The following is a 17,361-nucleotide window of genomic DNA, read 5'->3' as shown; positions in this document are numbered from 1 at the left end:
CCACCATCCTCTTCAAGCGGCATCACTTTGGATAGAACACTTGCACTCAGTTCGGCACAGCATCCTCGATACCCAGGCCACGCCCTAGGCGCCCTTTCCATGGACAAATTCGGCCATCATTGCGCAACATCGAAGGCGTCTGCCGAGACGTGCTGATCTCTTTGGCCTACATAGCATCATGATGGATATACTGGGATGAGAGGGAGAGAGCAGTATCTCAGATAGTTTGTATCTATAGATTTTTTCTCTTCATTTCATTTCTACCCCTAGTTAGAATAGTTGATACCAATATTGTCTTTTTCTCTAGTCTCATCGGTTACAGATAGGCCACTTGTAGATGTTTAATCTCTCTCTCTCTCTCTCTCTCTCTAGGCAGCATCGTGTTGCCTCTCCTTGCTGATCTATACTGCCCTGATGTCAGCTAGCTCCTCCTCCACCCACTATGTCCTAGAGCTGACTCAAATGCATGAAAATCCGTGACGTCATTGTGCTCGGTCTACCCTCGCCGCTATTGTCTGATCTGTCTCAGTAGTGCCAACAACATCTCAATCAAGTAGAGCCCAACACACACCTAATTGTGGAGGTGAATCAACCATGAGAGTGGACCAAAGCCGTTCCCTCCATGGTGAGGACTTCAAGTTCTTCAATTCATCCTCGCCTGAGTAAGGATAGGGAGCTGCTGCTCCTCCCCGCATGACTGCCCCTCCCTCACGTCAGCCTAGCCTCTCCGCTCTCTCAGCCCCCTCCTCCTCCTCCCTTGCTACCCCTCCCTCTCAGCCCCTCCCTCTCCGCCCGAGCCCGTCTCCCTCCCTCCCTCTCCTCCCATTCCCCCAGCTTCCTCCCAGCCGCTCCCTACCTCGCGCCTCCTCTACACCCCGCCTCCTCCCTTCCCTCCCTACCCCGCCTCCTCCCTCTCAGCCGCTCCCCTACCTCTCCTCCCTCTCAGCCCCGCTCCCTACCCCCCGCCTCTTCCCTCCCTCCCCCCACCTCAGCCCTTCCCCCGCCTCCTCTACCCTCCCCCCCGGCCTCCTCTACCCCCTTCTCAGCCCTCCCACCCCCCCACCTCCTCTACCCCCTTCTCAGCCCTCCCACCCCCCCACCTCCTCTACCCTCCCCCCCGGCCTCTTCTACCCTCCCCCCCGGCCTCTTCTACCCTCGCCTCATCCCCTCCACCCTTCCCCCTCTACTCATCCTCCCTCCTCTCTGCCTACCCTTTCTCCGCCTCCTCCCTGCTCCTCATCTTCCGCCTCCTCCCTTTCCTCCTCAGCCCCTCCTCCTCCTCCTCCTCCTCCTCAGCTCTCCTTCCTCCTCCTCCTCTCCCAGGCAGATTGTGCGGAAGGAACCTTTTCGTGTTCGAGTCATCCTCACCCACCTCGATTGGCGATGGCTCTGCCTTCACCTAATCTCTGTCCACTCCCACAGTCCGCGAAAACAATTTATTTTTTCAAAAGACAAGTTACAGCAGCTTAAAAAAGACGCAAAGCAAGAGAGTTCATCATCACTTTTTGCTCGCATCCATGGGTCCCATCCTTCCAAATTACACGCCAGGGACTGGATGCTCTCCACTCTACCTGGAGACCTCTCAAGGCACCTCACATATGTTCGTCTGCTTGGGTGAGGATTCTTCCAGGTTTTTTTTGACTCCTCGGAGGTAGCAAGTACAATGCTTCAAGCTAGTCCGTGAGCACTGAGCTCCAAGAGGATTCTTTTGACCCCTTTCTCATTGGGGTTTGATCCTGTCGAGGATGATAGCCGAACGACGTCTCTTTTCATCAGATTTTCCACCCTTCCTCAAGTGTACCACCAACTTTTGTATTCCATTGGAGCCGCCTTTGGGATGGTTACCGAGATCCCCGCTCTCCCTGGGATGCCTTCCGCAGCAACAGAGGCAGTCAGGTCGGATGGGGTACCGCGTGTTAGGGTCGTTGTCTCTGACCCTAACATCTCAGATGACCACATTATGCTTCACCGTCCAGATGGCTCCTTCTTCACACAGGATCGAGATTGTAGGGAGAAAGGACCAGTGTAGGATTTGTAGGACCCTTGGGTACTTTGCCAGAGATTACCCAAGGAAAAGAAAGAAGAAAAGACCTAAAAGGTCCACGGGTGCGCCTCACAGATCCACCCGACCTTGACCTTCCTCACGACCAGCTCCTACCTCTTCCCGCACTACTGGACCTTCGACATCACAGCCAGGACGGGCTTCCCGTCCTGGTTTTTTAGCACAGCCAGGACTTTCAACCTCGCGTCCTGGTACTTCTTCAATGCAGACAGGATAGTCAGTAAGTCTTGTTTCTGTCGTCCCCCATTGGGTGCCTGTCAGAGTTGGGGAGCCAGCTCCACCTCAAGCTACCACTGATGGTGCCACCGACCCGTCTCTTCAGGGAAGAGACATTCCTGTCCTGGTTCCATGTGTAGATTGTGAGTCTTTGGGAGAGAGAGAGAGAGAGCAAGAGAGTGAGCTGAGAGCTTAAAGCTTGAAAGCTTAGTTGCAATAGAAGAGTGTGAGAGTACAACTGAAAGAGTGAGAGATAAGGTTTTGTCCTAGAATCTTAGTAGTCACTAACCATAGTTAGTGGACTAACAGCGGTTAGGGGGAAAAACCTCTTAAAGAGGGAAAAGTGCCCCTAACTAGCTTATTAAATTACATTGGTCACTGCTGAATTATATCTATAATTCTAACACCCCCCTGCAGTGCCAATGTCATGTACAAGGCTGATTAATCACCAAACGGATATAAGTTCATGGCACTGCGAAATGCCTCAAACTTTTCACGTGATAGTGCTTTGGTGAAAATATTTGCAACATTGTCATGTGTGGACACAAAGATCATACTAATCTCTCCTGCATGCAACTTCTCTCTGACGTGGTGATAGTGAACCTCAATGTGCTTCGTGCGAGCATGAAACACTAGATTCTTTGCCACTGCAATGGCACTCTGACTATCAGTGAGAATCGGAGAAGGACCCTCCAATGACAGATGAAGATCAGCAAATAGACGTCGCAGCCAGACACATTCAACTGTTGCTGTGAAAGCTGCCCTGTACTCAACTTCACATGATGAGGTAGCCACTGAAGATTGTTTCTTGCTCAGCCAGGAAATGCAAGATTTACCCAAAAAGAAACAATTGCCACTAGTGGACTGCCTAGTGTCATAATCACCAGCCCAATCTGAATCACTGTAGGCATGCATCTGCAAGTCACCCCCCCTGGGAAATAACAAGCCAAAAGACTTCGTGCCCTGCAAATAACGGAAGATGCGCTTAACTGCCTGCCAATGCATAGTTTTTAGGCTGTGCATATACATGCTCACCTGAGATACTGCAAACTGAATATCAGGTCTAGTGTTGCAGAGATATATGAGGCATCCAACAGCCTGACTGTAAAGTGTGGCATCAACTAATTCTCCTGTATCATGCATTGTGAGTTTCAGCCCCGGCTCCATGGGAGTGGCTATGGGCTTACAATCATGCATGTTAAATCTGTCCAAGAGTTTCTGCACATACTTGGACTGAGACATAACAGTGCCACGTCTCTCTTGAGAGAACTGGATCCCCAAATAAGAGTAAAGCAGTCCCAAATCTGACATGTCAAAGTTGGTCTGCAAATCAGCTTTGAAATCTACAATATTATCTTCATTGGACCCTGTGAGCAGTAAGTCATCGACATAAAGAAGGATGACTAAAATTTCCCCTCCATCCATCTTGATGTAGAGGGTGCTCTTAGTAGGACTATCGTGCAGCCCCTTGCTGGTCAAAAAGGCATGAATCTTGGCATACCATGCAAGAGGGGCCTGTTTCAGCCCATACAAAGCTTTGTTTAGCTTGCATACATGAAGTGCATTTGCTGTAATTTCAAAACCTGGAGGTTGTTTGACATAAACCTCTTCCAACAAGTCTCCATTTAAGAAGGCTGTTTTTATGTCCAGCTGATGAACATTCCACTCAAAATGTGCAGCCATTGCAATAACAGATCGGATGGTGGTCATCCGGGATGTAGGAGCAAAAGCCTCCTCATAATCTATGCCCTTTTTCTGAGCATAGCCTTTAGCAACCAGCCTTGCCTTGTATCTGTCAATGGAGCCATCTGGCTTCCGTTTCACCTTGGAAACCCATCGTGTGCCAATGGCATGTTTACCTGGTGGCAAGTCTACAACATCCCAAGTCTGATTTTTCTCAATGGACTGCAACTCATCGTGCATGGCATTCATCCAATGCACATTGTCCTTTGCTTCTTCGAATGTTGCAGGCCCCTCATCGAGAAGAGTACCTGCATATGCTGATTCCACTGAATTAGCACCTTCCATGTGCCTTGCTGCACTGCGAGTCCTGCCAGGTAATGGAGCATCAATCTTACTCTCCCTGAGAGTCTGTAACAGCCAGTTTGGGACTGTTTTTGCTGCATGTATGTCTGCAATTTCTTGCTGAACCACCTGTTCCACTACCTGTGGAGGTGGCAAGACATCTTGTGGCTGAACTGGAGCATCGGGAGGTGGCTGTAAATTCTGATTTGCATCAGAAATATCAGCAGGGGAACCCAAGGCAATGGGTAGCAACCCCTTCAAGCCAGAATTTGTGAGGCATGTGTTTGCTTTTCAGCATACATCTGTCCATCTCCATAAGAGTTCTATTTTTCCTCTCAGCTTTGCCATTTTGCTGAGGGGTCAACCTCACTGTGAGCTGATGCACAATACCCTTGCCTTTCAGAAAAGCATCAAAATCTGAAGACAAGTATTCCCCACCTCTATCTGAACTGGAGCATCGGGAGGTGGCTGTAAATTCTGATTTGCATCAGAAATATCAGCAGGGGAACCCAAGGCAATGGGTAGCAACCCCTTCAAGCCAGAATTTGTGAGACATGTGTTTGCTTTTCAGCATACATCTGTCCATCTCCATAAGAGTTCTATTTTTCCTCTCAGCTTTGCCATTTTGCTGAGGGGTCAACCTCACTGTGAGCTGATGCACAATACCCTTGCCTTTCAGAAAAGCATCAAAATCTGAAGACAAGTATTCCCCACCTCTATCTGTGCGCAATGTCTGTATCTTGAGTCCAGTTTCATTTTCAACCATGGCTGAAAAATGTTTAAACACCATGAACACTTCTGATTTGCGCTTCAGCCCAAAGACCCAAGTGAAATTGGAGTAATCATCAATAAAAGTAACAAAGTAGAGATGACCACCCAATGATGGAGTCCTCATGGGACCACAGACATCACTCTATATAAGCCGTAATTTGCGGACAGCTTTAACTGAACCATCCTTTTTGAAGGGGAATCTATGCATCTTGCCTAAAATGCACCCTTCACAGGCATGTGGAGGAGGTATCTCAAGAAGTGACAATGCATCAACCATAGAGTGCTTCTGAAGTGTCATCAAGCTGTTGTAATGCATGTGGCCATATCGGGCATGCCATAATTCTGCATTCTGCATGGCAGCAGTAGGAGTAGAAACTGCAAGAGCATGGGCTGCTCTTTTCTCAAAAAGATCAAGCTGAAAAAGCCCACGCAGCAGAGTACCAGATAATCTCAAGGCATAATCATTTTCCATGTCTCGGACAGCACATTTGTCATCCTCAAAGATGACCTGAAATCCAGCCCTGTTAAGAGTGGACACTGAAAGGAGATTTTTTGTGATACCAGGCACATACAAGACATCTGAAAGTCTGAAAACTGAGCCATCAATGGCGGTAAGCTCAACTTCCCCTGTGCCACGTACTGAATATGACGAGTTGTTGGCACAAGTGACTTTCTTACCAACGGGAGGTGGATGCAAGGAAGTAAAGAGACACTTCCTAGAAGTGATATGCTTGGAGGCACCGCTGTCAAAATACCAAGTATTCAGTGTTTCATTGACACTGAAAGCTGGTGCATCCGTAGAGGGGTCATAACTACAAGTCAAAAAGGCACATGTATCATCATTTCAAGTGGTCTTACACAACCGGATATGCGGAATGATAAATCTTTTCACTGAAAGAGAGATGCATGACAAAGCTAAGGCATCCTGTGAATCCCATCTCTTCTGCTCTGGAGTAGTGGCTATAGCTGCACCAACAACTTGTTCTGCAGCTGCACCCTGTGCACGACCTCTTCCACCTCCTTGCTGGGGAGGGGTATTAGGTGCCATACCTGCTGGTCGGATCTCACCCCCATTCACATAATCCCATAAATTGCAAGAAATCAGAATATTGCGTACCATAAAACTCCAAAGGGAGTAGTTGGTACCATCCAACTTGTCTTCCTGTGAAAGACCACTGAACTGGAAATCATTCTAATTTTGCTTAGCCATATCTGAGAAAGAGATTTTAGCAGATACAAGACTGAATTCCCTTACTGGGAATGAAATGCACAACTCCCAAAAAACACAGCCAAACACTGGCTGTAAATGCAACTCAGATTTCTGCACTTGCACTATCAGAAATCTGTCCAAGCATCAAATAACTCTCCAGAATCTGCCAAAAGTGCTGCAAAACACTTCAAGAAAGGCAGTATGAACTGAAATCTCCAAAATTGCTCTCCCAACATAAAAGCCCCAAAATAGGCCCGAAATTGCAACCAGAAAGGGGCAAATTGATCAAAAGCCCCAAATGTTGCAAGAATTGCGCTCTGTCTGCAAAAGCCCCAAGTTTCAGTGCGAAATTGCAGTGTAATCACAAAATCCCCAAATTTCTTCAAGAAATTGTACAGCAAAATTGAAAGCCCCAAATTTCAAGCTTGAAATTGCAACCAGAAAGGGGCAAATTTACTAAAAGCCCCAAATTTTGCAATTATCTGCAAAGTCCCAAATTTTGTCTGCAAGATTGCAAGCAGAACCAAAAAGCCCCAATTTTCTGAAGCAGATTCTGCAACTTGATTGCAATGTCTACAACAAACAAGATGCCCCAAATGTGCTCCCAAAAACTAAGTCAAACAATGGCTGTCTGCAAAATGTGCCTGCCAAAGATCACCTGCAAGGAAGAGCTTGTGCGCAAGTACAACCTGTACGGCCGAGTACACACTTGTACGGTGTACGGACACTCAACGATGTATGGACCAGCTGTACCAAATGTCCTGCAGATGTACGGCAGTATGGACAGTCAACTAGTACGGATAGAGTACACTCGATGTACGGACAGTTGCACAGAATCGTACAGGGCGATATGCAGACAGAGAACGGGCGTTGTACAAACAGAGTACGGCACTATGTGCGGACAGAGTACGGCGCTAGCAGAGTACGTTGGTACGGTGCTGTATGGCGCACTTGCAGCAGGCTGTAGGGCAACTGTCACACCCGCAAAATTTGTACAGCAGACTTGCGATGGTGGTACAGAAGGCGTTGCAAGGACGAGTTCACCGCAGTTCCATACAATCATACGAACTGTATGGACGACGATTGTACGGATGGCGTCCTCCAATGGGAATGCAGCGTACAGACGGAATGCAACAGGAGGAGGAGCACGAACTATCTGGGTAGGAGGAGCTTGGGCTGAGAGCAGGAGCTCAACGAGGCTCTGATACCAAATGTGAGTCTTGGGGAGAGAGAGCAAGAGAGTGAGCTGAGAGCTTAAAGCTTGAAAGCTTAGTTGCAATAGAAGAGTGTGAGAGTACAACTGAAAGAGTGAGAGATAAGGTTTTGTCCTAGTGACAAAACCTTAGTAGTCACTAACCATAGTTAGTGGACTAACTGCGGTTAGGGGGAAAAACTTCTTAAAGAGGGAAAAGTGCCCCTAACTAGCTTATTAAATTACATTGGTCACTGCTGAATTATATCTATAATTCTAACACGGATGAGACTGCTCCTGCCCCTTCAAGTGTTCATGTGCAGAACTGCTCACCTAGGGAGATCCTTATGGCAAAGACCCGTGCCTCACTTGAGAATAATGTTAAACTCGTGGCCAAGGTCTTGCAGCACCTCCTTCCTCCTCTTGCACTTCTGTCTACACCTGACAGAGGTAAGGGGGTTATGGGTTCCACTCCTCCATCCGTAGGGCTCCTTTGCACTTCTGCGCCAAAGGTGACTCGCAGGAATTCTTTTTCAATTCCGACAGACTTGGCTGAGTTTGAGGCAAAGGAGGAGTTTGTACCCTCTATGCTCGAGAAGCACATTTATTAAACATCCGTGGACAGAGTTTCCTCCTCATCAGGTGTGGGTGTGCTATTCCCAGTAGACTTCCCTCCTCTTGATAGGAGGAACTTTTCTCAGGAGAGGATTTTCTCCGCTATCAGGTCGGGTAGGATCTTCCATCCGGCCTCTTCCTCTCGCAAATGAGGATTGTCAGTTGGAATGTTCACGGCCTCAGGGCATCGCCACCGTAGGTAGCTAATTCGTAACCAACTTCATCCAAGTGTTACTGGGGGATCCATTGATATTCTTATGATCCAAGAACACAAGTTGGATGTCAGGGATTGTGCCAAGTCGGGTAAGCTTCTCTCAAGCCATACTTTTTTGTCACCCGCCTTGGGCACCAGGGGAGGTACTTGCATCTCTGTTTCTTCTTATTTTCTCCCCTTGGTGATTGGACACAGCCCCTCTAGAGCGCAGTGGATTTTACTTTTGATTGGTGGGCAAAAGGTTGGTCTTTTAAACCTTTATGCACCCAATTCTAGAGGAGATCGGGTCATTCTATGGAAGGAACTACTCCCTTGGTCACATATTGCAGAGGCTTGGATTATAGGGAACGATTTCAACACGGTTGAGATGCCCTCAGACAAAAGGGGTGGTAGGGAAGGTGGTATCCACTCCCTAAAGAGAGCAGCTTGGGATGCCTTCCTTTTTCAGTACAATGGCAGGGATGCTTGGCACGATGATGCTTTTCACACTCAGCCACATTCTCTCTTGTTTTCTTGGTCAAATAGGAGATTGCAGATGCCTATCCATGCACATATTGACAGATTTTATGTGGATGATTGGGCTCTTGACAGAGGTGGCACAGTTAGCATTACAGCTGGGGTGTCCACTTCGGATCATTTTCCAGTCATTCTGATGGTTTCATATCCTCATGTGAGGGGCCGTTCTGCTAGTGTTAGGATTCCAAATGCCTTTTATACTGAGGAGGACCTTACAGAGATAGTGTTGAGGACCTGGGTTTCTCATATGCATGATGGGCAGCTTTCTCAGTCAGACTTAGCTATTGCAGCCGTCTCTAATATTAGCAACTTTTATCTTTCGGTTGCTCGTATCAGAAGGGGTGAGATCCTTAGACGTGAGATAAGTATCCGTCAGCAGTTGGCTACCCTCCAGAGGGAGGAGCAAAAGAGACCTATAGATGCTTGGATTCAGGAGCGCCTTACTGCAACAAGGGCCCAGCAATAGTCACTTTTAGATTAGAGAGAAAAGTTTGCCTTTCATGCCAAAGAGTCATTTTGGACTCAGACGGGAGGTAGGGTCAACAAGCAATTCTTCTCTACTCTTGGCCCCAGATAGTAGGCAGAGCGTGTCACTGCTTGTTGACTCAGGTGGAGTTCTTCAGACACATCCGGATGCCGTTTTGCAAGTTGCCACCGATTTCTATGCCTCCCTTCTTACAGCAGATCCTAACATTCAAGCCACAGATGATGCTAGAGTGGTTATTTGGCAGCACTTACCTAGGTTGGTGACTGTGGATATGACTGTCTCACTTGATGCACCCTTCACCAACTTAGAGTTCAAAACTGCTCTCTCTGTCCTTCACAAGGGCAAGTGTCTTGGTTCAGATGGACTTACCCCCTTATTTTTTATTACTTTTTGGGATCAGATTGGGGATCACATTACTTCAACCCTGCAGGGTGTTTAGGACTCCGGTGAGATGCCAGACTCACTTACGGAGGGCCTCATTCATTTGATTCCAAAAGGGGGTTGTAGGAAATAGTGTCTCAGTGGAGACCGATTACTTTGCTGGGTACTTTGTATAAAATCTTAGCAAAAGCTATCAACCTTCGTTTGCAACCCTTTCTGCCATATCTTATCCATGATATGCAGACAGGCTTTGTGCATCGCAGGAGCATCTTTGACAACATCTTCTCATTTCGGGAGACTTCTGACTTGGCATTGCATAATGGCCACAAGCTGGCCATTCTACTCTTGGACTTTGAGAAAGCTTACGACAGGGTAGACTGGGGATTTCTGGAGGGCACACTTACTCGCTTTGGTTTCTCAGATGCATGGACCAGAGGAGTGTCAGCCCTCTACAGATCAACCCACAGCGAGGTTCTTATTGGTGGAGTCAAGGGGGACAGGTTTGAGATTATCAGATCAGTCTACCAGGGATGAACTTTAGCCCCCTTTCTGTTCTTATTTGTGGTTGAAGCTATGAGCTATTACATTAGAGCTCAAGCTGATATTGTAGGGCTCGGCCTCCTTTGAGGCAAGAGGATGAGCTCTTAGACAGTGAGTTGGCAGATGATACGGCTGTTTTTTTGAATGCCACTCCACAGACTCTGACATCATTCAAGACGACGTTGGATTTGTTTTGCATTGCGGCACGTGCAGACATTAATTGGAACAAATCCAATGGCTTTTGGATCAGTGATGAGGACAGATGAGGACACTCCAGACTGGGGGAATGACATAGGGTTCACTTGGATTCAGAGGGGTGTTTCCGTCAGATCTCTGGGATGCCAGGTTGGGGTGGGCATCTCTCCAGCACAGCAGGTTTGCTCCAGTGTTGGAGAGTATCAGGAGGAAACTCATCTTTTGGAGTTCTGCCAGACTTGACCTTCCATCCAAAGTTGTGGTTGTGAACCAAGTATTATTAGCTACTGCCTGGTTCGTTTACTTTTGTTTGTGCATGTCTAGATGTTGTATCGCTCAGCTCATGAGACCTATCAGGCACTTCCTATGGAGCAGTTTAGATAGCACCTCAGATGTTATAGCCAAGGTGGCTTGGGAGACCCTCATTCTCCCCACTAGAGAAGGTCTCAATATTATGGACCCGAACTTGCAGTGTATGGCCTTGCTCTGCAAGTTCGTAGTACGTGGATTGATGCCTAGACAAGAGCCCTAGAAAGATTTCTTCTCACGCAACATTCAATCTTGTACTCCTCATGGGGGAGATTGGATGGATAGCATCAGATGGATCTTTACTTCAGCCCATCTCAAATCTCCCCCTTCCCCTCTCATGGCTGCTATTTTGGAAGCTTGGGGCAGCTTCGGAAACACTCTTTGCAAAGTTCCACCCACCTCTCGCAAAGAAATTCACAAGCAACCAGTCATGTGGAATGACTCGATATTGGATGACCATGGCAGGCCACTTGGAGTGTCACACTATATGCAGTGGTCTAGATGGGAGAGGGGACCTGCTTCTACAATAGGCGCATGGCAAGCCTTTAGGAGACTTCCAGAGGATTAGAGACTTTTAGCAGTTGGCCACCTCAGAGGGAGTGCAGTCAGGATATAGCACGATATAGCACATAGAGGCAGCCATTCCGGCAGAGTGGATAGACAAAGATGACATGCCGATCACAGAGTCCACTTGGTGGGGAGATTTCTCAGGGATGGGCATTCCTTTACAGATTATTGCCCTGCAGGATGCACATGAGGATACCCTAGTCTTTGATGTTCAGTCAGGAGGCAGACTTATTAGATCTTCTGATGATATTCTTTTGAAGGTTGCCTTTCAGCCTGTTAGGATTGCAGGTTTCATGGAGTGGGGCACGGACTCACAGTGGTTTCTTGACCCTGATCCCCTTCTCCTTGCGCTGGGGTCTTGGAGACTCTGGTTATATGGTGGTTCCCCTATTAGGTTCTTGCAGTGGGACCCAGGGGAGTGGTGATGAGGAGCACCGAGAGAAGAGCATCCCCTTCTTTCGTTATACAGTCAGAAATGCCAAGAGATTTCAGCTCAGCAGTAGAGGTAGGAGGCCCTCCAGAGCCCCTCATTGGGACAATTTTCAGATTTCCACAGCTGTGCAAAAAAACTTTTGGCGTAGGCTCTGGAAATCTCTCAGGAATAGAACGATCACTCTTTTCTTTTGGCTTTCTATTTGTGGAGGGATTGCAGTGAACCTGTGGAGATCCGGGTTCGGGGCTGACCCTACTTGTCCTCGTTGCCACATTGCATTTGAGTCAGTATAGCATTGCCTTTGGAAGTGCAGACAGGCAAGGACAATCTGGAAAGGTGTTGCTAGGATTTTTAGTATCTTTCAAACTGCACCTTTCTATATGACCTAGAGTTCAGTAGCATGGTTATCTCTTACTAGCCCTCAGGTGTTCTTCGAGGGACATGATCCAGATCCAGTTCTCATTGTACGGCGACACTCAGTGGAGTCTTATTCCCTTCAGGATGTTCCCTTCACTCCTTTCAGACCTGCTCATGCCTTAGTAGACACATCATGGGACATTCTGGCTAGCATTGCAGCTTGGCATATTTGGAGAGCCAGGTGTACAGAGGCGATGGTGGGTACCCAGGCTCACCCTTCCCAGGCTATGGCCAGTATTTGGACCGACACAGTACACACTCTAATGGCCATCTGGGCGAGCATGCAGGGATCCTCCAGAGCAGCCATTGCCAGGAGATAGCAATGACCCCTCGCCTCCTAGGCGGTCAATAAAGAATGTGATCTCATCAATGTAGAGTCCGAAGAGAGTCCGTGAAAGGGAGCATCCCTGCTTCACTCCGATGGTACTCTCAGCCCAATCTGATAGACCTCCCGGGTTATGAAGTCTCGTCTCCCCTTGATAGACTCGTATAGGCTCATCACCCCCCTAATTATGACCTCTGGAATCTGTATCTCCTAAAGTTTCCTGATCGTACGCGATTGTGGATTAGTGTCGAAGGCCTTCCGAAAATCTGCAAAGCAAGCGTAGACTTTCTAGTACCTCGACCTCGCCTCCTCAATGATAGCCCATACGGTGAAGATGTGATCTAGGGTGGAGTGATGTCACCGAAATCATGGCTGCTCTAGAGCCCGCTGTCCATGCACCTCTATGTAGCCACTGATCTCCCTCTCTAATACCGACCCGTAAATCTTGGCCAGAGTGTGCCCAACTATAAGAGTGTGGTAGTTCTCAGTGTCCATGGGGTCTCCTGCTTTGCGTATCGGCACAACGGTGGTAGTACTCCAAGCCAGTAGGAAGCCGTGGCATACAGCATGGTTGAATATATATGCTAAGATCGGAGCTAGGACCTCTTGCCCATGTGCAAAGTGCTCAATCCATAGCCCCTCATTATCCTGAGCTCTCCAATTATGAAGCCGACGGAGTGTAGCCTGTACAATCTATACAGTGAACAAATGACAAGCAGTGGGTCTAGGCATATCAAGTGGTGCCTACATCATCAGGACGTCATAGAGTGAGCTCACATATGTGTGCCAGACCTCTGGATCTGTGATGGAAATAGGCAGCTTCCCCTCATATAGAAGCCCCCACCCAATGGTAGGGATCTCGCCCTTGAAATGATCAAATCACCTCCTCAATCCTGTGTGAGGAAGGCTCGCCTCTTGCGATGTATCAGTCATAGTGAGATCCGTTGTGCCTTAGGTGTCATCATATGGCCCAAGGCTCGCTTATGTGTAAAATGAGATCTCATCTGTTTGCACTCGTCATCGAACTAAAAATTCTGAGGCATCTTTCTGAACTAGGGCATGTGCTGCAAATACAATTGTAGGAAAAGATCTAGCGGCAATGTCCTATATCACTGAGACAAGGATGTCCGAGGCATGTGTGAGATCTACATCATCTCAAGTAGATCAGGGAGCTGATGGGTCAGGTGACTCACATAGATTGGGTCAAGAGCATGATCAAAATGGATCTCGACAAGGGTGGGTGGGGGTGGCTCTTTCTGTGGCTTGGCTCTTTCTGTGGCTTGGCATGGTAGCCATGATGCTAAAAGCCAGGTATGATTGATCAGCTCGAAGTGGGGGAGGAGGCACAATCAAGTCGTGCATCCATGATACAAAGGCTAGGGGACCCATCATATAATCGACTGTACTTGTCCCTCCGCCATGTGGGAAACAAGTGAGCCCACCAAATGATGGCCATCTCTGGAGGCTGTTATATATAATCCAATCATGGACAGCCCCCAACTCAAGTAGGTGTTGCCCATATCCTGTCACATGTGGTGCATCAACTAAGCGGCTCACTATCCCAAACTCTACTCGAACTAGCTCTGGTACTATGAGGGAGTCAGAAGAAAAATCAAGCAAACCAACCTGTCTATCTCCTGTGTGTGCATTGAGGTCACCAAGGAGGAGATTGTTTCCCTACCTAGAGAACTCTGTGATGTCACCATATATTGTCTCATATGAGTTGTGTCCCTATGTGGTGACCTCATATGCATAGGATAATGTATCTGGGGGGGAAAAGCACACGGCAATGAAGATCAGCCGTGCATCTAGTAGCTGGACTCGTATCCACATATGTCGTGCATGCTCCTCTCTCCGTATCACTTATATAAGTGGTCTCAAATGTGACCTGAAGAGAACTGCCACCCCTCCAAAGCCCCATATCCCACTTTCTCTCCTCATCTCCCTCCTGTGGGCTGACTCCCAAGTGTATCCTATCACTGTGAGCAACCCCCTCTCTGGGCTATCATGTGTCTCAGTATAGAAAATCAAGTCTCTGTCGGTGTAGATCTTTGAGAAACCCCCCAGGTCAGACCAGAGGGTGCCATTACAGTTCCACATTGCACAGAAAATCAAGTCTCTGTCAGTGTAGGTCTTTGAGAAACCCCCGGGTCAAACCAGAGGGTGCCATTACAATTCCACATTGCCATCCTTAACCTATCTTGTGCTCTGTGCTCTCATCTCATGAGTCTGATGCCATCATTTGCTTCTCACTTCCCCTGCTTCCATTTCTTTCTCTATCTGCCCTCTCTCGAATGATCACTTTGCCGTCACTTTTCCCTTCTTGTCTTGCTGCCATTACCTGCACCATCCCCTCTCTCCTATGCTCTTGTTGTAAGAGTGTGAGATCATCATCTAAGAAAATCTTGGCGCCCTTCAATGTTGCTCTCATGCTCATGAGGGTGGATCTATCTGTGGCTGTCCATAGATTCACTACCATGGGCCTCATCGGTGCATCTACCTTACCCACCCTCCAAGCTGCTTCACAAGTAAAGATTGACCCCCATCTTGGCAAATAATTAGCGTCTGCCATGGGGGTGTTACCTACTGTTAGACCTCTAACCAGCACATTCGATGCCTTGCTACTCACCTCTTTTCTTCCTCCAAAGTTTCAGACATGAGCTCCTTTTTGGGTGCTACTCTGCCTTTTTTGACCACTTCTTTCCAAGCAAGAATACCTGCTTTCGCTTTCGTGATCTCAGCATGTTTTCCTTGCATCGTTGCTTGCAAATCTGCATTTCTTTCTTGAGCTTATCGTTCTCATATTTCAGCTCCTCAGTGATCTTGCATCCCCCTTCCGGTGTCCCCTTGGTATCCTTGAGCTGCTGTATTTAAATAGAAGCATAGGGAAGAAAGTGTTTTAAAAAGACATGAAAAAAATCAAAGAGTAAAACGTATAATAACTTGGTGGCAAAGCTACGTCTCCTCAAGGAGAAGATAGGCTACCTTTTTTTCCCCCAAAGAAAAGAACTTTTATCAAGTATGAACAAAACCCGCGAGAGCAAGCTCAAGGCAGATCTAAAATCTATCATCTCGAATGCTTTTCATCATGCTGGCTTGAGTTAATGTATGAGAGACTGATCATTGTTTGTCAAGACGAGATCATTCACATGGAGAATGACACAAGTGAAGCTGTCATTTTTCTGTAAAACAAAGAGATTTGGCTCTGATTTGGCCTTTTTCATGTGAAATGTCTGAAAGAAGGTATCTATCTTGGTGTTCCCTAAGTTGGATGCCTGCGTAAGTTCATGAAGTGACTCGAGTGGCATTCAAACCCTTTTTCTTGTTCCTTCTACACAGAGCCAGGGTTGTTGCACATGATCGCTCCATCCAAGTTTCCATTTAAGAAGTTTGATTTGACATCCATTTGCCACAGTGGCCATGCAAAGTGTGTTACCATGAATAGCAGAGTTCTTTAGTAGTTGACTTTGCAACTGGTTTATTTGTAGAAGTCTCTATAAAATTTACCCCTCTTCCTAGGAGTATGCTTTGGCAATTATTCTTGCAATGGATTCATGCTTTGACTTGCCTCTTGTACACCCACTTGCATCCTACTAAATTCTTTCCAGGTGGAAGGTCAGCATGGCCCCAAATCTTAGCCTTGACAATAGCATCCATTTCCTGTTCCATGGAATTTTTCCAATTCACATGCTTATTTGCTTGAGTGGAATTCTTAGTATGAATATGTGTATCATGAGGGCTGCATTTGCACTCTTCTTTGGTTGCTATAATTTGCATTGCCACCACCACATCTCCCTTTATCAAAGTTATCAGTAGGAGAAGAATTTTTGACAAATTTGGCCTTTCCCTTTCCAAATCCATGGGCTGGAAAATCTTGGTCATTTCCTGCAATTTTCCACAGGCCTTTGCCACTGAATAGCATCTTCATTGTGAACTTCCACACATGATAGTTTTGAATGCCATTCAAATTCTCATCCATAGAGGGCATGTGACTATTTGATGTCATACTTGCAAACAAATGCTGTCCCCAAACACTATGGCTGCAAGAACTGAAAATACTATAGGTCTAATAGTCCTTTGCAAAAGGTTAAAAACCTAGGTGCCGAGGATTGATAGTGCACCTACGGTGGCAGCTCATTATGAGAGGCAACGATTTTTGGCATACACTATGGGACAATTTCAGGCCCAGGAAGATCTCTCTTTTTCTTTAGTTTATAGCTCACAAAGCCCTGGCAGTGGGCACAAGGTTGGAATAAGAATGCAGACAGGTGGCTTGTTTGAGATTTGGCTTTGGCAAGGAGTCATAGAGGCACTATATCTGGGATTGCCCACATACAGATGAGCCTTGAGATTGGCCTTTGCTGGCACCCATGGAGAGGTGGTGGTGACCTGTGGCGTAGTTGCCTGAGTGGACCACCTTGCCGCTATGAGGATTTTCAGGGGAGCGTTGCTATAGGCCTCAAAGGACAGCAGATCACACCTATGCAAACCCCAGACTACACAGCAACAGAGTGGATTCCTCGTCACTGCCACAGATGGGATTTCATTGCCAGCATCATAGCGTAGTATATATGGACAGCTAAATGCAGACAGGCCATTGATCAGCAAAGTACTTTTGTGCTCCACACCATCACTTGTATCTGGAAAGACACTGTGCATACACTAGAGGTAGATGGGACAGATTGCGGGGACTCCGTCCGCATGAGGAGGAGAGAGGCCTTTCTTACTACCCAGGAACCAGGCCCTTCTTGCATTTTGGAGAGAGGCATTGTATGCCATTATAGGCCCCCTGAATGGCTTTTTACTCAATATATTGTACGACGGACACCCAATAAAGCATCCAGGAGAAATCTCCTCTCGTCTTTGTACCTTTCTAGGGAAGTTGC

The 17,361-nt window shown here is 47.3% G+C and overlaps 1 protein-coding gene across 2 annotated transcripts in view; it reads right to left on the bottom strand.

The window, feature by feature from the left end:
- LOC147901632 (tubulin alpha-6 chain) overlaps positions 1 to 17,361 on the bottom strand; it is a 64,930-nt gene that overhangs the window by 21,200 nt on the left and 26,369 nt on the right. The window lies entirely within an intron of this gene.

Source organism: Dipteris shenzhenensis, chromosome 5 (genome assembly GCF_047967505.1).
Source record: "Dipteris shenzhenensis isolate YYH24624 ecotype China chromosome 5, Dip_SZ_1.0, whole genome shotgun sequence".
Classification (NCBI taxonomy): Eukaryota; Viridiplantae; Streptophyta; class Polypodiopsida; order Gleicheniales; family Dipteridaceae; genus Dipteris; species Dipteris shenzhenensis.
The sequence above is the reverse complement of the archived record's forward strand: the minus strand, read 5'-3'. Positions and strand labels throughout refer to the sequence as shown.